Below are 22,830 nucleotides of genomic sequence, written 5' to 3'. Positions count from 1 at the left end.
CATATGAAAGCATTTGCATCTGCCCAACATTATGTTACAGTGGTTAAATCCAATGTAATGTTTTGACAAATTCTCAAAATATTACACAAGCACTGGAATAACTGCAGACTTGTATGAATCTTGTTATTTTAAGCTAGGGTACTGAGCGTTTTTTTTTTTTTTTTTTTTTTGGAGGACTTTCAAATGAGACATTTTCATATTTTTTAACATTTGAGTCTCATTTGATAAAAAACAAATTTTGCAAATCCAGCCGGTGCAGGTACAGTTAGCAGACATTTTAATACCAGCACAGTCTGTTTTCCCAGGAGAAGATCTGCTCTTAAATGTGTCTGTACATGCTGTAAAGATTTATTCTTGCACATTTATCATTCTGGGAATATCATTTATTCTTGTTCTGTCATGTCTGCTACGGTTTAATAAAGGCCAGATATGCCTATCTTTTAGATTATGTAGGTAAATGTTTTTGGTGTCAAGTTTATCATAGATAATTTAGGGGAGGTTCAGGCCACTGAATTCTGATTTTTTTTAAAAATAGCTCTGTGTTTTGATTTTCACAGTAACAAGTGTGTTTTGGAGCCTGAAATAGCAAACATTTGATTTCAATTTTGACATTGCTTTTGTCTATAAACTGAAAGTGTCTAAAAGGTAAGCATGTTCAAATAAGCATAGTGGTTGCATGTGATAGTTATTCAAGATACTTAATATACATTAAAAAAAATGCTTCAGACTAAATCCATTCATCTCGATTAGCAGTTTTCAAAAGCAGGTACTAGTAACCCAGGGAGTATGCGAGATTTTAAGAGTTTCTGCAGGTATCAGTGAATCATATTGAATTTCTTTTAAATGTCATGAATATTACATTTTCCCTTCAAATTAAGAGCAAATTGATTGCAACAAGAAACAACTTATTGCCAGCTAAAGTTATTTTGCCTCTTGCAAAGTTCTGTATGGCTTTATTTTAAGTATTAAATTATTCCAAATTGTCATTAGTAACGTAATTTTCCAGCAGACTAGTCGGAAATAAAACTTGATCTATCTATCTTTCTTTCTTTTTTTAATGGGCTGGTTGGGGGGGGGGGAAATATTTTTACGGGGGGGGGTTAAGCAACACTGATCTATTCTAGACAATATGACATTGCCAACTACTGGCAAGCATCAGACAACCTTTCCATTTGTACAAACTGAGGGAAAACTAAATAAAAAATAAACATGCAAATGTCTTTTTCATTGGATCGAGACAAGAAACCAAGATGGAAAAAAAAGATCAAATATTTGTCAGTGTTTCAAGCTAATACATTTCTTGTTAGAAATGCATTCACATAATTGGAAGCTGCCAATTTCTCCTTATACAATGCACGACCACGACTTGACCTGAAATTGGCCTGAAAAATGAGTGAGCCATCTTGGAATCGGGCTTAGTATCTGGACCGCTTTATTCACACAAATTTCCTGTAACGCGCTTACGTTGTTTGAACCAATCAATTGGCAAAATCAGAAAGAACCAATAGAATTTTGCCAAGCAGCAAGTAACCTCAATCGAAGGTGGATGTTTTCGAGCAAAATACTTGGATTCAGATGAAGCGCAGAAGAGGAGTGTCTGCTGGGACGCGGGGCGTCCCATCGGGCAAAACAAAACGGGAAATGTGGACGAGCGAAAGAACGGGGCTGGAGAAACCTTCAAGGCCTGAAACTCCATCCGGGGTTCCAGGGCAGGCGTTTGAACGGGCACCCATTTCCTGAGTGATTAACAGGATATGTATGTGCGCGCGCGCGCTGGGGGTTGCAGCACAGAGAGCTCTGGGCTTGTTTTGTCTGCTCGAGGAGGAAAGGAATGCTCAAGTCAAACAAAGCGGACAGGATGCCTTGCAAGAGGCGAGGACCAGGGTGAGAAAGAACAAGCGCCGAGGGGAGAAGGACGGCCACAGACAGGAAGTCCAGGTCCAGAATGTCGCAGACAGAAGGAGGAAAAGAGGAGGTGGGAGTAGCAGAGCGAGAAAGTTGATTTCTCATGTGTTGAACAGCATTCCTACTCCTGCTGCTATTTGCATTCCGGCACAGCGGAGAGGTGGAGCGACAATTTGGTCGACAAGCTGTCAGATAGAAAACCATTCACTGCTTCCAACTTCGACTGTAAACCAGCAGAACCAGTCTTAATATCTAATGACTAACAGCCCTCAAGCTCTCCTTGTGCCACAAAAACATGCTAAGCGTTACACACACGCTCGCAGTGCTGCTGCATGGACTATTACCATAGCACTGTATATTTATGCAACAGGAAATGTTGAACTTAAGGGGTAGACTGCATCAACCAAGAGTAAAACATGATCAAAACTAAAAGTCTTCTACTTGTCAAAATTAATCGATTAATCAACAACTTATCTATGATCAAAATAATCGACTAATTTGATGATCGAGTAATCGTTTGGACTCTAAACGATCTGTAGTCCTCCAGTCCTCGAGGGCCGCAAACCTGCATGTTTTCCATACTACTCTCTTAAACACACCTGATTCAAATTTTCAAGCTCCTGCAGAGCTTGTTGATGAGCTAATAATTTGATTCAGGTGAGTTAATGACAGAAGCATCAAAAACATGCAGGATTCCGGCCCTCGAGGACTGGAGTTTGAGACCCCTGGTTTGGAGCAAGGGTTTCAACTGATTTTATCTCGGGGCCCGCATGGAGGAAAAGCTATTCCCAAGTGGGTTGGACTGGTAAAATGATGGTCTATAAATTAAAAAAAGCAATTAGCACGACTGCCCGGTTATATATATATATATATATATATATATATATATATATATATATATATATATATATATATATATATATATATATATATATATCTGGACTCCAGTCCTCGGGGGCCGGAATCCTGCATGTTTTTATATATATATATATATATATATATATATATATATATATATATATATATATATATATATATATATATATATATATATATATATATATATATCTGGACTCCAGTCCTCGGGGGCCGGAATCCTGCATGTTTTTATATATATATATATATATATATATATATATATATATATATATATATATATATATATATATATATATATATATATATATATATATATATATATATATATATATATATATATATATATATAACACACACACATACACCTTATTCTTCGGACTACTTTGTATAAGCCACAACTTTTTTCTCATGGTTTGAGCCCTGCAGCTTATAGTCCAGTGCGGCTAATATGCAATTTTTTTCTTTGTTTGCATAAATATCTGATGTTATGATCTGCACCTTATAATCCAGTGTGGTCCATGGGTGACAAAAAGTTTTTTTGCTAAATTTTTGCAGATGCAGCTTATATACTGCATAAATATGGTGTATGCGGTGTAAAATATATCTATAAAAATCTCAATAAAATATTTATATTACTTTTGGATGTTATCTTCTAACCCTGATCTACTCCTATAAAATAAACAGCCACCACGTGTTAGTGTCCTCCACCATTTCTCTTCAGTTTCAAAGTTCATCTGCCAAGCACTTCCTTGTGCTGTTGTTACTGCGCGAGTCGGACCCTGCCCATGCGGGAGCGAGCCATTCTTTGACTGGCAGAGCAGAATTGATAGGCCGCTATTGTTTCCTTTTAAGGTCAATTGTGTCTGAAATGCTTGGCATGGCTGGGAGCGCAGATGCGGCTCGCTCGCCAAAGAGAGATAAAGCGCTAATTTAGCAGCATTCTTTGGCCCGGTACACACCTGGAGAGAGAGGAGAAGGGGGGCCCATTTGGAATGAAAGGGCAGGCTAGTGAAAACAAGACATACACGATATTAAACACTGCAGACGGGCTTTGACGACAAATAATGATGACAGGGTACACTGTTGTTTTTTTTTTTGTTTTTGTTTTTTTGCTGTACTTGCAGATCAGGATTCACAGATACAGCAAAGAAAAGCAACAAAGAAGTGTTTCATAATTTTCCACAGTACCCACGGTAGTTCTATTAAAGGCTATGGCTGCTTTTAAGATTAGCCAATTGACGCTCAGATGGGCATTTGAAGTGGAGCCAGAATATCATTTCCTTGCAAATGTGGTACAAATGTTTTATGTTGTTCCAAATAAAGAGCACACAGTTCGGCGCATTCAAAAGTAAAACATAACATTAGTTAATAACTTTCGGCTCTTATTCCGGTTCTTCCATCCGATTCTGGTTCCTATCGATTCTCAATTTCAATTCTAAACCAAAAAAATACATTCATAAATTAACAAATAAAAAAATGAGGAAAAAAAAAATAATAAGGAAATAAGGGAAAAAAACAAAAACAACTCATGTCCAGATCAGTAACTCAGCAGGATTAATTGATGTTTGTCTACTTTTTTACAGTCATTTTGAAATATTGTCATCTTTTTTAATAAATTTACAGAAATTCTATTGATCTTCAATCAGATTCGGACAAAATAAATAACAGCTCAATTGATTATTAACGTAACCATCAGTTGGACAGCCCTAATATTATTCAATGATAAAAATTTGTTGTGTGCCTTGTATCACCTCGGGCTGGCCATACGTTTCTCATTTTACTGTTTGTAAACGATACATTTTTTGTGCCTTTTTACAAAAGTTTCACAAATGAAAAACAGGACAGTTATCAACAACAAAAACTGAAAAATTATGACAACAGCTTCATTAAGTTTTAGGCTAGCGCTTATAAAACAGAATCTCTAATGGCCCAAAAATAGTCACGCTATTAAATATGACATACACGTGGAACGCATTGAATCTCAGCAAATTTATGCTCAGTTAATTAGGCCTACAGGACAAATGAGGAAATCACTCCCTTAACGATCCCATAACATGGACTATAAATCTTAAATTGTTAACGTGACTGACTACTTTGTTGTTTTTGAGGCACGCAAAAACAAGAAGCAGAAGCCTTCAACTTATATCCGTGTTTGACCAGGCGGCCAAAACAACTATTCTATACACTGGCTTGTCACGGCTCCAGGAACACCCAGGTACAATAAACTATCCCGCTAACAAGCTGATGAACTCAGCAATCTTCTAAGGTCCGCACATGCTGCGGATAAATGTACTGCAATATAAAGGAGAAGGAATGAGGTGTCAGGGCTCAAACTGGCCGGGCTTGACAAATAAACCCAGACGCTTGGAGAAACGGAGGAAACGGGCTGAGGTAGGATCATAAAATATGCCTGGTATTCAACAATGTTCCACAGTGCACAAATGAGCCTCTCAGGGACCTGCGAGGGTTACGGGATTCCTGTGAGCCTCCTGGGACTCAATGTGTCCACATGAACGCACATTCCTTCAGCAGCTCCATGAGCGTTATCTCATGATAAGTTGCACCTTAAACTGAGAATGACCAATGCCGGCTAGATCGAGAAGTCAATAATTAACTTGTTTTGCATACAAACATACTGTATCGGCCTGATTGCAGCTTCTGCTATGAAAGAAAAGGAAGTTCCTCAACACATTTTGAAAATTCGTCTAGGAAACAAAATAGCTGCTGTTTATGCATCTGACATGATAAGATCATTGAAAAAATTTAAACAGATGCAGAAATTTGGAGAAATGAAGCAGGGCTACAGCTGTATTCCTATAATCAATTATTTTGTTGATTAATCTTTGAATCAAAAAACGTCAGTATTTCAAAATGTTAGTGTACAAAACGGACTGTTTTCCATGCATTTTTTTAATACAAAAAGTGGCTACGAAAATGGATGGATGGATTCGACTACCTCAGTTCAACGCTTTTTATTTTGAAGTTACAGGCAGCATGTGGCGGCGAAAGATTTATTTCACTCATTTGCGCATTGACGATGTGCAGTCAGCTCACCATGAATTGTTGCTCCTCAGTCCCGACGTCATCAGCGCTTGTTCTAAAAATGACGTTCTATCGCCAATTAAGGACGCCAAAAATTAAGGACAGCTTCCTCTGGCGACCTTGGATGAGGCCAGCAGGAAATCAAAAGATTTCTTTGCACACACTCGGCAGTGTTCATTCATCAGTGGGATACCGTATTAACAGCTCAGTCTAGCAGAAATTAACCACCAGCTAGCAGCGCTAGAGCGGCCCGTATAAGATGGCGAAAGCAGTCGAAAGTGACAGCATGACACAGTTGCCGTTTCTACAGATCACTTTTTAACAAATCAGAATGACCCAAATGTGCCATTTCAGTACATGGGGAATACTTACAGGGAGGAATTTGGCTTAAGAGGAAAAAAGTCTACTGCTAAGTACAGTTTACGTCTAAGTTAAAATAAAAAAAAAATATTTACAATAAAAAAAAAAAAAATACAAACGTTATGCATAGTTGGAAATTTGTTAAATGGTCTTCGGTATTTAAAAAACCTTTTATTTTTGTCCGGGTATAATATAGTCAAATTTTCTGTAGGATATCAATTTAGCAAAAATACCTAATGGCTGCAGCCTTAAATGTAATAATCAAGTAACAAATTGAGATTAATTATCGATCACTTGATTGTTGCAACCCTAGAATATTATTGCATATTGACATTTATCTCTTCCTACTTTGTCAAATCATTAACAACTTGTGTCTTCACATAGATTGATATAATTAATTATTAATACACTGCAGGTTTAAGATAATGATTACAGTCATTTATTATTTTAGAAGAGTTTATCAAACTCATTCCTGTTCATATGATCGCGTTGTGACAGAAACAATAACGCAAGGAAAGACGGTCCGGGTTGACAACTAAATATAAGTTAAAAGTGGACCATGTAAATGTTATTGATGTCATCTTGACCCCACCTATCAATATTTCCTTTGTTTATCACATTCAGGGTTATGACAGCAAATCAGTAAATGACCTTGAGGAAGGAATGTTTGCTGCACTAGGAAAATCCCAAACCGACAAGACGATGCATTACTTTTAAACGATCAAGCAAGTAAACGATTACGGACTTACACAAATTTGGAAAAGCACAAAAAAAAAAACATCCAGACTCCACATTCTTCAGCTGCCGTAGCCAGCGATTGTTTGGCCTCGGTGGTTATATCGTGAGAACGAGCCTCAAAAGCAATGCTGGCACGTTCCGAAAAACAGCCTTCAGTTGGACAGAACCGAAATAACACAATAATTTAAAAATAACAAAGCAGAAAAGAAGTGCTGGAAATAGCCAAGCAGTCATGGTCTGCAAGCATCTGCACCACACTTGATTAAAGCCCCTAAATCAAGGCATGCCAATACATGGGCTGATGGAGGAATGTAGAAAGATGAAAATAGTTTGGTTTTTTTATTCCCTCAATAAGCTTCTCAAACCAAATAAGGTTATTCTTATTAAAAGTAAGGAAAGACAAGAATATCTATTCCGAGTGGTTTTATTGCGTTGCCATTTTTGACCACTGTTGACTGCCTGAGGCCGTTGTCTCGTGAGGCAGCGATGAGCTGTTTGTGTTGTGGTTTTGGGTCTGCCAGACAGACCTCCTCTTTTCCAAGATAAACTGCTGGAGAAAACAGTCCTCACAGACACTTGCCGTCACGACTTGCGCAAGTTTGCCTGTCTTTTGGAAATGACAAATCTAATAGCTGAAATGACGCAATGTACCTCATGCGTAATGTTAGCCCATTTCGAATTTGCACAGGCGAGAACATGTTCTCAAATGATTTTATATACAAACATTATTTTTAACCACCGTATTTTTCGGACGATAGGACGCAACTTTTTTCCTCAATTTTTGTTGGTGCAGTTTATATGCCAGTGCGTTTTATAGTCCAAAAATACTGGAATCAATAAACGATTGGGACTTGTGAAGCCATCAATTACAGTTTTAGGTGTATAAATAATTTCTTTAAATAATCTGTCATTGTATAATTAGTCTTTTTTTTCATTATCAGTGAAGGGGTTACATTCCCTTAAATACCAGCAGAAATCGAAATCTGTGACTTTATTTTTCAAATCTGTTTTTATTAGTGTAATGTGCAAAACATATATCTGGCAAAAAAAATGCAACATTTAGTTATTTTCCATGGGTGTAAGGACTGTTTTTTCAGAATTAACTACCATTATCGCACTCACTGTGTCATGATCCTAATGATAATCTTGCTAGGCTTTATGATTCCCATCCCTTTTCTCATACATTACCATTATTTTAATTCCTTTTACGTTTGAACTAGTCAACCGGATTGACCTGCTTTACAATTCCATGAAAAAGGGAGAAATGTTAAAGGTCCACAACGAGGTGAAGAAAAAAAATTAATAGAAAACAAAGACGCAGCAGAGGAAAAAGAAGATAGGGAAGTGATTAATACCCTGGTGGCATCCCAACATTCCTCTCCCTTAGAACATGTATATTTGCTGATCACAAGTAAAATAATCTGCAAAAGGAATTTTATTTTGATAGCCGCCCTGCAGATTGGAGACCTGGATAGGAGTGTGTGTCATATTTCCCCTCACGCGGTTCACCTAACTGAGCTAAAAACTCGTGAAACCCACGTGAAGGTCAACGTTCTGGAAGTCATCCAAAAGACAACAACACAAAAGCTAATGGAGCTAATGGGCCTGGGCGGCACTTTTGTTGTATAGTTGATTACAAAAAGAAGAGGCAATGATTGTTTTTATGTTAGTTTAACTGTATGAAAGGTAGAGTGAGTAGATTGACATTTGTGTAAAAGATCACCATTTATCCTTATTAGAGATGGATGAGTACTGGTTATTATTCATTTGATGAATTTCTCATTTTAAAAATCATAAATGAGAAAATTCGCTAAATCGTGAAATCGCCCTTTTGCAAAAGTGGCATAATGCTAGACGAATGCTTTCTTAATTTGCTTAATTTATTTATTCTACTTAATGTATTCAGTGTCAAACCATTTTAGACCCTTCTTGACCCAAACACTTGAAAGTAATTAACTCATGATACGTAAAAATACGTTTTTGGGATTGAATGAGTAAATTGTGAAATTCAAGCAAGTTATACACAAGCTATGAATGTTAAGTTTACGTTAAAACTGATTTTAAAAAAATCAGCATAAATTATTGATGTCTAAATATTTCCCACAGAAATTATGCTTTAATAAATAAAAACTTTACATTTTGTTGGGTTCATTGCATGAATTAGAATTGTAATCATCCAGATTGCCTGGTAAAAGCAGAGATTTTATTTTTGGGCCAAATTGCCCATTCGGTGTTTGTATGTTTTTGATTAAAAAAGACCCTTTTTTAAAATTATCAAGCATCGGTTTAACTTTTTATATCAAAGGTTCTGGGGTAACAATAACTTTGTATTCATATTAGTGAAAACTCAACAGTTGAATACCTGTACAGGTTATTGCCTTTAAAAAAATGTTATTGAACATCCTATCAAAAAATGTACGATTTTAAAGCGGAATTGGCCTAACCTTACTAGACCGACAAGATATTGACAAAAAAAAAAATGTTGTCTGTATTATTTCTATTCATTGGCCTGTTAATGACGTTTTTCCATTGCGTGTTAGCATTATGCAAGCAGTGAGAAAAATGTGATTATTTCAAATACACAACATGCAATTCTGTTTAAGGTTTAGTGTGACAGTAAAATTCCTCTGGAATAGAACTTGAAGAATAGTTCACTATCTGTAAAATTGCGGCTTTTTCTGAAGTGAGTTAAGTTCACTGCTAATGTCATATGTTGAGACAAAACAACTAGCAAGAGGTGAAGCAAAAGTGCTAAGCAACCACAAACATAACTGCTCTTCAGAGTCACTTTTATGAGTTTCCTTTCAAAGGAGGAACTGAATTGAACGTGGCACACGAGATGAAAAGATGAAGACATCAGACAAATCAAAGCATGGGCAAGTTCTTTGATACGGTTTTCGAGGACAACAGGCATCCGGTCCAAACAAAGAAAAGCTGATTATTTGATCATATTCTAATTGCTAACACTTGTGTGAATGACATTTTGCGGTTTCTGTTATACAGAACAAAACATGCAAAAGCACACATCCCCAACTCGGCCTTAAACACTGATTCATGGCCTCTGGATGAACTCGACTTCTCCTGAACCCTGCGCCGGTTCTGACTTCCACAACAAACTCCTGCCAACCACTGTCGCGTCAGTTAGTACCCAACTGACTGCAAATAACACACTAACGCCTCATAAATCCTGGAGGAGCAAAGCAGTAACTGTAGTCATGGGAGGGGATGTTGAAAGAGAGATATTATAACGCTGGATACAAAAACAATCAAAAAGGTACTCGGTATCCAAGGCATACAAAACCAGCTGTTGGGTGAAGAACTTTGGGTCAACATTTTTCCTTTTATGAGGTTGAAAAAATGAAGGGCCAATATAGGTGGCACAATGTGATTTTTTTTTAACTTTCCACCAATCCAAGACTGCATTTCATTCTTATTTATTTGATTGTCTGTAGTGTCTTCATTTGTGGATCTGATTGATGATGTCAATGAACTAAAACCACGGAACCAAAACCACAATTTTCTCCAAGCATCTCCATCGAACTTACCAACATCGCGTTACAACATTGACACCACAACTCAGACCTCCACTCAGGTGGTCTGAAATCTGGTTGACTTTCACTCACCAAACTGTCATGCGTGCTGGGGCATATGTAAAAGAAAAATGCCTTTGGTTAGCCAGAACACCCACCATGGCCCAGTGGGGTGTGCCAAATTCCAAAAAATGGTAAACGAGAGCTTTCTTACAATAATAAATCCTCCAAGTTTCACACAATAAAAATAGTTGTGTCATAAATAACCCACATTGGGTCAAAAACAGACTAAGATCCTACTGAGAGCCAGCCTATTCGTCTGTGTCCATTGTTGTGTCTATTTTGTCTCATCAAAACAGCAAACACATTGGAACTCTATAGAATCTGTCAAAACAAATAGGCAAAAACAAAAGTCGACTACAGTGGACATAAATGAATAGAATGGCACTCAGGATATACGTATTAACCCAAAAACAACCCATAAAACACTCCAACATTGAGTTGTTTTGTAGGTTTTACATTTTGACCCATTTTCACGATCAGGTATGTCAGTTTGTGTCAGATTTTCGAATGTACGCCCGTAGATAAATAACTAAAACAAAAACAAAGCCAAATTGGATTGGTTAAACAGATAAATTCCGCCCACAAAACAAGCAATTTTTGGTTGATTTGTGGGTTTTTTATTTTACCCAATTTATTGGGTTGTTGAGTGACAGCTGCATTGCTGTCAAATGAATAACATAAAAAATTGCGCCAGTCTCTTTTTGACCGAGCTGTATCGAAAGTGTACCACAACAGAAATGCCAACGAAAAGACTTGGCAAGAATTTGCTGCCACGTGGAGCCAGATAAGCTATCAGTGAATCTATATTTTTTTATTTTCCAGCAATCTGGATCAACCAAACGGATTAGCTCATGTTAGGTCTGTTTAAGGTGTGTTGTATTGGACGTTTGAATCCCATTCACAATGCTAAGATACAATACAATCACCCCACTAACAATTACTAAGACTTCTCATCTCAGTCTTCGTCTGAATCATCATTGTCAGGATCACAAGGCGAGCATGACGTTCACCTCCCTTCCCCGTCTGTCCGCTCGGTCAATCTCCAGGAGGAATGCATCTTGAACCAGACTGGAATGGCTCCTGAAATATGCCAAATATGTCCCAGAACCTCCCACCCCCCTCACCTCTCTTTTTGAGAAGATATAGGCCTGTTAGGTCCAGAGCCCACCCTGTTTCCCCCCCACAACCCACAACATTCCTGCGCTGTACACTTGACTGAAAAGAACGCACATTTACAACACATGGATCACACAGACAATGTTAAGAACATTAGTAACGCAAGTTTCCACCCAGTTGACCCAGACGTGGCTTTTCAGGGTAGGCAGTTCAGATTTCTTTTCATTAATGTCCAAAAATACTCCTGAGCCAAGTAGGCGAAGAAAAGTGTGCACAGGGAAAATAGGGGGCTCCGTTTTTTTCTAAGGCTGATCGCAAGAGATACAATTCAAGCACACCTAAAAAAGTGAAAGGAAGACAGAGGAATTTACAGCGCTTAACTGTAGCGCCCATTGTTAAAACATCCCTTCGTTCTCGCCTCCCGCTTGCTGGCTCGCCGTGCCTCCTACATGCTTTTGAAAACCATTTCCTTCTCTGCCTCAACCGTAAACAAGGTGGCCTGCGCAGTGTCAGAACAAAAACTGGAGATCGAGGTAAGAAAAAAAAAAGTCGCTCGTGAAGACAAAGTCCCCAAACGAAACTTCACTGTTGCATCATTAATTTTGGACTAAACAAAATAATAGAATGTGTCAGGGCTCAAACTCCAGCCATAATCAGAATTGTTCTGATTATATATTTGACTTCTTGTCAACTGCAACTATAAGGACACCTGTCTGAGCAATCTAACTATAATGAATAGACCTTCTGATTGTGAGGTTCTCTCTTGGAGCGTTTGCACATGCACCAATTACTGTTTGCTGATCCATACAGAGGTGAGACTTCAGACCATGACTCATATGTGAGGTTTCATCCAGCAAAGGCAACAATAAAATGCTCTGAATAATACTATATATGATCCAAAATCATGTCGCCATTTTTCACAGTGATACAAACTCTCGTTCCATCACCTTGGCCAAAACTAGTCAGGCCAGCGAAAATGGTGAGGCCAACTTCAAAATAAAATCTTTCCAATTACAGTAATAATCTAACATATCGTCTACGCTTTTACTGCGAAGTTGTTCCTGCGGCGTCACACAAACTGTAGCCATGGCACCCCTTGTCAACAGCACAATGACATTGTGAAATCTCTAATTAAGACTCTTAAAAAAAAAAAAAAACACCTAATTGCGCTTATACAGAGGCTTTTGCTAGTGTTTAGGAGGCGCCCAAGGATTAGCGGCTACATTGTTAGCAGCTAGCAGCACTCAAGTGCCCCGGGCGAGATTTAATTTGCAAAAGCTGTTTAATAAATGTAAATGCCTCTGCAAAATTTGACAGCACGGCACAGTTGCCGCTCCTACTACAGTATTACCTTTTAACAAATTAGCTTGCGCAAGCTGTCCTGTTTAAGCCAGAAAAATTGCCGCTGCGGTTTTGACATCCACTTTAGCAAATACACCAAAATCTATAGGGAGATATTTGCTTGAGATTAAAAATAAGAAGAAAAAAGGACGCTGGCAAATCCGGGCCATATCGTACACAAATACAGAAAGACAAGAAAAAAATAAAAGGGCGTATTATACACACGGGAAATCGGACTGTTTAAAAGACATAACAGAAGCTATACCGCGGAATGGGCTGCTAAAGTACAGACACCTCGAGAAGCGGCGGAACAGCCGGCAAAAATGTCAAACACATGCTCATGATCAGCCAACAAAACCACAAATAATGAAGAACATTCTAGCGTGGCATCTTTGGACTTGACTCTGACTGCATCTCGGTGCCTTTGCAATAGGGAAAAACCATGGTCGGTAGAGACGCTAAACGAAGACCATATGATGACGTTCTTAGGTTACACGCCATAGTTCACGAACCTTCACATGGACCACAGCGGGGCAGCGGTGTATTGCTTTGTGGATGACAACGGAAGCAACTAGTGTTCATAAATTACCTGAAATATGGCATTAGGAAGCAGTTCAGAAGTCTGGCTCGGGCCACCGTTACATCCTTGTGAATAATTCACGAGGAACGGAGATATCAAAGAACGGAAGACATCCGTTTCGTGCCACTTTGTGTAAAAACTGCAGTGAAATATGAGCTACTTTTGCTTCATAAATTTACTGTACAATGAGATCAACAAAGTTGTTCATGTATGTCAAGCAAGTTGGAACAACGTCTTACATCCTATCATGATGGCTTAGCGTTTTTGGAGATAGAAAGGAAATGGCGAGCAGCTGGCAGCAGATGGCGATTGAGCTGTATGCAAAGTTGGAGAAGAATCCGATTCATTCAAATGTTTCATCGTTTTAAAAATCGTCCATTTAAAAATGAGCAAAATCGTGAAACTGAAGATTGATTTGAACAGCTTACATTAGTCATTAACGAATTAATTGTGGCATTAAGCAAGATGAATAGTTTTAAAACTGATTTCAAATCAGTATGTTGTTGTCTGAACTTACTGCACACAGTTTAAAATTGATTTTTAATCAATCAAACCTTAGATAAATGGTTGTCGGATTTATTGCTTCGATTATAATCAATTGAAATCGCGATCGTCCAAACTGACTGGAAAAAAAGAAGAGATATTTGGACCTCAACAAAATGTTTCTAGAGCCACAACTATATGCTTTCTTCCTCGTTTGATGCCACACCCATTTTTTTTTTTTTTGAAGGTATCAGTTGAGTCATTTTGGAATTTTGCGAGTGAAATAGGAGCATGTGAACAAATGTGAAAACAGCTTACTATCTCATGCTGGTTTTGATCTTTTTCCCTTTAATCATAGGAAGGCCAAAAGTGCTGGAGTCTTATGGAAGTAAAAGAAAAGCATATGTCTTTCAAATGCTTAGTTGACAGGGTATCCAATGTGTCAGAGTCGAACACAAGGATTTTCCCCTGAAGCGGCGAGTGAATTCGGCGTGTCACGTTTCGACTTATTGCTTCAAATGATTTTCCTTCAACCTGATGACTCAGAATACTCCGTCTATTTGCGGTAGAAGCAACAATTAGCCTGCAGTGACGTTAGCAATAGCTTCAGCGAGTTCAATTTAAAGAAATATTCAGATAAAATATTTTAATGGATGGATATTTGTGAGTGTTCTGGCATCTCACATTGAAGCTAGAATATGATCCGTTTTCTGGAAATCAAGTTGTTTGGTGTCCGCCAAGACACCAAATGGTGAGGCCTCAATTGGAGAAGAGGGCCCACTTGCTCTGCCTGTAATGAGGAAGTTGTTTGGCACGCTTTTCGGGGACTAACGAGAGGGGGGTTCATTCACCCTCACACACGCAGGAGAAGTTGTATAAACATGAGTTATTCTAACTTCAAAATAGGATTCTTTGAAGGCAAGAGTACTTTCAGGAAGGTATAAAAGCAGATCTTTGCTTAAATGAGTTATACAGAAGTCTATTATTCATTGTTGATTTATTTTTAGATAAATAAGACTGGGAATTTAACAATTTACAAGATGGAGTAACTGAGCTGGAAGACTTCATCCATGTGTTGATACTGCAGATTTTTTTTAAGTTGGAACAATAAATCAAGAACTAATTCATCAAATTAATCAACCCCCTAGTTATCAATCAGTGGGAATTTCAGCCTCTCAAAAAGCATGTAAATGATAACGCTATCTGATTTCTGTCATCCATTGAAATTCATTTTGGAAAACAATGAAAAACATTTTGCGGTCTTTTCTGACCTGTTATGGACCAAATCTACAAATGAATCACAATTCATTCGTGTCCCTTTGAAATAATGATATGTTTTTGAATAAAATCACGGAAATTAAAAACGGGTATAGGAGAATACCGATATAAGTATTGGTATTGAGCCGATATCTGACACTGTTTTGTGATGGAAGCCAAAAATAGTACCAGCTGCTCCCTTGGAGTAGAAATTACAAACTAGAAAAAAAAGATCATTTTCCATTAATTTAATACTATTGTATATTTAATATTTTTCCTTTAAAAATCTGTAATTATTTTGGGGGGAATTTGTGTGTCAAAAGAACTCGTGGTATTGGTATCATTGACTACTCAAGAGTTAAATACTCACACTGGTATCGAACAAAGTATTTTTTTTTTATTCATCGCTTGACAAAATCAACAGAGTATAAAAATATTTATTAGTTGCAGTCCTTGTTTCAAGATTTTAGCTGATTTATTGCATCATTTTGAGGTGTTTATCTGAAAGAATACATGTATATACAAAAAACAAATTAATATAGTCAGTAAATTCTTATAACTTTTGCACCATTCTGTATTTGCCAGAAATAACTGTTTGCGTGTTTGTGAGAATTTAATAAGAACCTACGCATAGGTGTGTGAAATCTCGGTGTTGAAATGCACTTCTAGGGCTTGCTGACTGAGTGACTGACATATTAATTTCTAGAACCTGATGACAGCTGTCTATAGCTGGGAGTAGCACCTTTCAAAAGCGCTTTGGCACAGACAGTCAAAAAAAAAAAAAAAACTTCAAGCTGTTTGGACATCAGCTGGAATCGCAGGAATGTCATTGGCTAATTGCGGATAAAAAAACACTGGCAAGAGACGAGGGTGTAGCAGTATTAGAGACAAGTAGGTAAAAAGTATGTAGGTCATTTTTGATTGTAAGGAGAACAGTTGGGTGTCAAAACAAATAGTGCTTCATTAGTAGCAATGACAGAAATGTGACACTGCTGCAACCACAATCCTAAACACAAGGTCAGTGATTGCACCTTTCAAAACCATCACAATAACACAGCTATGTGTCACCTGTGTCATCAAATATGGGTGGGGCTTCCATTCAGACTGACGCCTTCTATTTGAGGACCCTGACAAGGTTGCTCCAGGTCGAAAAACCACACAGATCCTCATGAATCTGAGATTTCACTTCCCATTGGTTCCTCCTCTCCAGCGCTCCTACGTTGTTGACCTTACCAGGGAGGCTCAAAGCTCAAATTGTCACATTATTATTAATGTTGGTTGACTATGAAATACCCAAGCAAAACCTAGTCACAATTACTGTTAGCCTGGCACATTAATGTAGCTTTATACACCCAGAGGGCACCATCTTGAATGGTCACGTGATCAAAACATGCGGTCGCTTAAAAGGTGCCATCATGGCGCGACACCTTCGTGTGCGCTGGGATTAAGTTGTTCTAGTGAAGGCTCTCTGTAAATAGGGATACATTTTGTGGAAGATGTGTTGAAATTGCTATTTTTTATACCCTATTATTCTACACAAAATTTTCAAATCTTGAATAAATACTTTTAAATAGTTTTTTTCTTGCAGTTGTGCAAGCTTCTGTGAAAATTTCGACGTAGATTTCTACAATAGAATCTAGTACATGCAGCACAGTTTACTGTAGTATTTTTTACGAGATGGTCACTGTATGAAAATACGACAGTAGAGCCATGACTAAACATCTGTGGATATTTTACAGATTTACAAATGGAAAGCTAGTTTTGTTTTGTCGGGCTGAAACATGACGATAGCTATGATGAGAGACTAATCCATCAATGAATATTTCATAGTAGACCAAACCCTGAATGTCTTTTTCCTAGAGATCCAATTCGGGGTAGCACACACCCTGCTGCAGACTTAGCGGATTTTGGTTGAAAAGGGAACCCGTTACGAGACAATCGATATATGAAATTGCGCTATGTGTCGACTACTTGTCAAAAACAAAAATCAGGATATCTGAAAAACGTAACTCTGTGAAGTTGTACAAATCGTCTTTATCTCCCAGCAGATCTGACTGCAGATGTCCTGCACATTGTCAATAACGGCCTCCGTTAGGCATACAGAGCCCGTTAAAGCATTATCGCAAAAAATACACTTGGAAACGGACACACAGTCGCTGGCTTTCATGCAGAGACTTCTCCGCGAGTCCGTGATTCATGTGTGCTATTTCAAGAGAGGCCTTTTTTTGTTATGCGTAAAATACCACTCGATGTACAGTGGCCGCTCTATTATTGGGTCGGACGGTTTAGCGGGGTTGAAAGTGGGTCCGCCACTAAATATAATCAACACCATCCGGTCCTGATTCGTCAGGCGCTATCCATTACATTTAATATCCAGGTTACGCTACATGTGCTTTGAGAATATTCCGACATTTGCACGGAAGAAACCGCTTACTCTGACGCTTCTGCTTGTTTTATTGGTTAACATCACCAGTCGCACCATAATAATTTCCGGTGAGATTTCAAAACCCAAAAAAAAGCAACCTTCCAAGCTGGTTCGACACGCTAGCAACACTTGACGTCAGCTGTAATTCCACACTAATGTGACCATGCTCCACTAACAGCAGGGGCTCCGTGAATAAAACTTGATGTGCGGACTGGCGGTAATGCTACCACTGACAAGCTTGGTTGGACATTCCCAGTGGTTTGGTTCTCCCAGGCAGTAAGCCTCAATACTTTTTTATTTAATCCCTAGGAACAGTCATTTAGCCACTCTATAATCCCTCAGGTTTAGAGCCTAGTCTGATAATTACCCATATTGGACACCCATAATGATTAGTTTTTGGTTTCTCCCGAAGCAGGGTATGCTAGTTTCATAGGGTGGTCGCGGAGCGAGTGGAAAAACAATTACGCAAGGGATCATTTGAGATAGAGGTATGATTATCACCTTGCAAAAAAAAAAAGGGATAACTCATGGACCGGTATGTGGTTAGAACTATTTGTCGTCTCGGTCAAACATCAGGACAACGAGGTCATTCAAGGCGTCACACTCTAGCGAATCTTCAAATTCAAGACCACTAATCGCAGGTAATTCAGAATTCAACTGAAAATTCATTTTCAATGAGGATATTTTGAATGTGAATGGATTTACACAAATGAGGTGGCGGTCGGGCATGTCGAAAAGGAAATTAGGACAACAAATAACAATTACTTTAATAATTGATTAATCTGACAATTAGTCAAAGAGACATATTAAAAAAAACTCGTTCATTCATTAATTATTTTGACAATGCAAAAAATGCAAGACCTAAATTGAGATTTGGCCACTTGCTTGGTCCATAGCATGCAAGAAAATTGGTCAATATGTGGGTAATTTATTTCCAAATAAAAAGTAAATGCCTGCAAATCATTTATTTTGATTCAGCAAGGATAAAGCTGCTTACATGGAAGATTACAGAAACCAGATAATATTTATTGATGAGAGGCTGAAATTCCGAGAATTTGAACAAATTTGGACAAACTTGGTCTCGACTCGAAACAATAGAACCAAATGCAGTCGATTATGCTGATTAGTCGATTAATCAGATGTTTTAAAATACTAATCTGTTTAGTAAAAAATTGACATTTTTTCAAACTGAGATTGCAGAAAACAATAATTTATGATATGGTTGCTAATTGCTAATAGAACATTGGCAAAAATATTCATTCAAGGTTTTCAGTTATAGAGACCATCGTAATTTGCAAAAGTTCAATTGAGGCAACTGTAATGTTCGCTGTCGGGTATCATTTCCAAATTAGTCCTGAAATTGCAGAAAGTTGGAAGCTAAACTCCTCAGACTGTAAACACATGGATCATTTTGCCACAGCTTTTGATTTGCCTTCTGTTACTTGTTTAACTTCAAAACCTCCACATGTAATAAACCATCCCAGGAAGCAGGGAACCAAAAACTTTTTTCACACACACGCACAAGAGCAAATACAGTATAGCGACGCTTGAGATACGGATTTTGAGGGCTTCAAAAGCATAAGCTCAGCAGGTGTGATCGAGAGTCACCTTTCCAGAATGTCTTCGCTCCTCAATAATGTTTTTCTTAGTCTTGCTCACCTTCATGTTGCAAACAGGTCAAGGCAAGTTCCCACCACCTCCCTCTGCTGCATTTTTTTTTTTTTTATGAGCCCCACCTGGCAGATTATTCTTCCATACAGCACAAGAACCTATTCTAGCGCTGACACAGACTCGTCTATTGGTAGCACAGGACACACACTGTACTGTTTAGCTTTTAGTGACCTTGGGTCAGTGCATGCACTCCAGCACAACACATGCAATGAACACAAATGTGTGTGCCGTAAAAACGCAGCCAACAGATTTTAAACAAGTAGCGCTGCGAATGGATCGCAACTGATGGTTCGTTGTTCTTAACTCATTAAATCCTAAATATGCACTTTTTTTTCCCAAGAGTTTGACTTGAGAATGTCCTAAAAATGGCTGGTATTAAATAATTCCAGTACTACAATACTCAATTAATCGAAATAACTGAGTAACAAAGTATTCTATTGAGCTAATCAATTACTTTAGTACTTTAGCACCTAAAGTCATTGAAATCTTTAGCAATTAAGTAATCATTTTCTTTAGTACATAATTACCAAAAAATATTCGATTCCTTTAGTAATTTCCTAAAGTAATTAATTACTTGAGTACCTTATTACTTAAAATATTTGATTATTTTTGGATTTAATTCATTTAGCAGTAGTAATTTGTAGAGTCACATTAGGCAAACCCCTAAAACAAATAAATGTAAATAAGTAACAGTGAATGTCTGGACTCGTAAAAAACATAAAAATATTTCTTCAGTTAATAGTCACTCAACATGATGATTGTCTTTAAAAAAAAAAATGTTGCCGGTGAACAGTTTCCATCGTGGGAAGAAATGTGACCATATAACTGCAAAGACCTTCCCATCACGATTTTTTGCTTGCGGTAGGTTCAAAAAGACAACTGTGGTGCCTTAATTTGTTTGTAACCCAAAATAATTCATCTCAAATCATCTTTCACCACTCAATCGAATGCATAAAGAATTAATCTGTTCCACATTGTGATCTTCATGATTTAATCACCACGGCCAGTATAATACAAATATACAAACTACGTACAATAAATGAGTTTTTAACAGTGAGTCAGAAAATTTCATCAATGTTACACAATCTTATCAGTGATACCGTTTGATCTTCAAGTTGTTTCGATTTGATGTCCTCGTGTCCTCCATGACAACGAATAATCTTCAAGTCTATAATGTTTACATTCTCTTGTTCCTCACGGTCATACAAGTCGAACAAGATGTTTGACCAGACACAAGTTGAAATCTACAATGCTACCTTGACTCGCATGTCGCGACTGACATGACTTACGAGTCTTTCGAGAAACAGGATAGATTAAAAGATTGCTCAGTTGAAATGTTTTGTTTTGACTTGCAACAGAAATTTGAGCAAATGGCGCTCATGTCATAACAAGCAGTGGTTTGGCATATTTTGAAGTTATTCAAAACAAGAGGATTTAAGTTGTTTATTAACAGTACTAGTTAGTTTACTGTCAAACTAAACATAAAACAAATAAAAGTAACTCTGTGCGTTTCAAAAAAGCACATAGCTTTGCTAAAGTCTACTAGCATGCAATCCAAAAGGTCATAGATTTTGTAAATATTAGCAGGCAAGAAATATTGCAGTACTCGCTGGCAGATATTATTTATCCTCTACATGGATCTGTCAGGCAAGACAAATGCACACCCTATATAAAGTTTTTTTTACTATTTTTAGCTGCCAAATTAAAGAGAAAACAAAAGTATATTTGTGCGTTCAAAATACCCACCGCGTAAGTTTGCTTGAGGAAATTCCACTAGCTTAATGCTAACACACAATGCAGAATGCCATAAATATTTGCTAGGAAATATTGCAGTACTCACTGGCACATTTTCTTTATCCTCTACATGGATCCTGCAGGTCAAACTGATAGCCCATATAAAGTCTTTGCATTGTCCAATGTTTCAACCTGTTGAAATGGATTTCTGTATAAATAATTATGAATTGAGGTTCTGGTAGATCATGTGTCCCAACTAGAGTCCTTATGATGGGTACCTTGTCCTTGAGATATCGTGTAGTAAGATTTGGTCCAGATAAAATAAAAATGAAGCTAGAACAGCTGTATTTTATCAATTCAAAATGAAAACAAAACCCAAATTTCGATTTTTGATTTCGAATTGTCATTCTGTGACAGCTTTCTGTGGTGTTGAGATTTATAGAACAACTCCAACACATTCTTGCGACATAAAAATACATTTAAGAACGAAATGTATTCCTAATTCGATTCTAAATCGTTTTTGGCTGCGTTTTACGTGCCGCGGTGTCCCGGACGGAAGTGAAGCCCAAACAAACACTTGGTCCGGGTACAAAGTCTCACAGTCGCTAGCTTATTGTGTCAACCACTCTAATTTTCACTTCTTTGATTTAAAAATCACCGGTCATCTTATAATAAATTAGAGCCATTAAAAAAACTAAAAACAGCTTCGAGAACGTGCTTACAGACAGTTATGGCATGTTCATGTTCGCGGAGATTCTCGATTAAATCGAGACCAGTCGTCGTACTGGCCCGGTGAGTCCGTTTTAAATGAGCTAAAAATATGACAAACACGCCGCCGAACTTTAGTGCGGTAACATTTATCGACGTGTCGACGAAACAGCGAGCACCTGAGCTGTTACAATTTGGCTAAAAAAGCGAGACCGGGGAGGTGGGAAAAAGGGGGTTGGAGGGGGGGAAACTTGCCGCAGTTGAACACTTGTGCCGCCCCGGCTCATGTTGGCTCATGTCCGGCCAAACAAATGTGAAGATAACTCAGTGAAAACGAGACATGACTGTACCTTCAAATGCGCTCCGTCGTCGAGTCGGGAAGGGAGATCATTAAATCCACACAAAAAGATGCCAACCGGCGATTGAAGTGTTGCTCACGCGGTCCCCGGTCGCCCTCACTGCGGCCGCGGAGGACACGATAACTTCATCCCGGTTACGAGGCCCTTTCGCTTCGCCCTTAAATCAAGACTTTTCTCTCGGATATCCCCTTCCCGAATCCGTTCGAGATGAACACATTCCACCGCGTCCCCAACAATGAAAAAGGTGGGTTTTCCTTTTTTTTTTCTCCTCCTGTTGCCGGAGCTGGACCCACCCCTCGGGATGGCTCTACCCGCTGTGACCGCAAAGAGAACGCCCTTCCCCGGCTGCGAGGTCCCGCCTCTCCCCCATTCCTTCTTGTTCCTCTGCATACACGTACAAGAGCGAGTCAAGTCGGTGATCGCAGCCAATGTGGCATATTTCCTCTAATACAGACACAATGCCGCACGAAGCAAGTTGTGGCACGATAAAACTGGCTTTTTGTCTGCTATAAATCCACACGGGCATCTGCAACTGCATTAAAGCAGCGTTTGGTAAATGCAGTTGCTGATGCAAGATTAAGAACAATCTCTTTTTAAGCTCCCCACTCTACTTAAATCTTCTGTTATGAGGAATAACAG

The 22,830-nt window shown here is 38.2% G+C and overlaps 1 protein-coding gene across 1 annotated transcript in view; it reads right to left on the bottom strand.

Annotated features, from left to right (window-relative positions):
* Positions 1-22,440, bottom strand: part of luzp1 (leucine zipper protein 1) — a 45,157-nt gene extending 22,717 nt beyond the window's left edge. The window contains exon 1 of the mRNA XM_088433742.1: positions 22,183-22,440. The gene's annotated coding sequence lies outside the window, so the exon portion shown is untranslated. The remainder of the gene's footprint in view (positions 1-22,182) is intronic.
* Positions 22,441-22,830: the final 390 nt, after the last annotated feature.

The sequence above is a fragment of the Hippichthys cyanospilos genome, chromosome 14 (assembly GCF_059441005.1).
Source record: "Hippichthys cyanospilos isolate Australia breed blue-spotted pipefish chromosome 14, RoL_Hcya_1.0, whole genome shotgun sequence".
Taxonomy (NCBI): Eukaryota; Metazoa; Chordata; class Actinopteri; order Syngnathiformes; family Syngnathidae; genus Hippichthys; species Hippichthys cyanospilos.
This window is presented reverse-complemented; position numbering and strand designations above follow the sequence as displayed.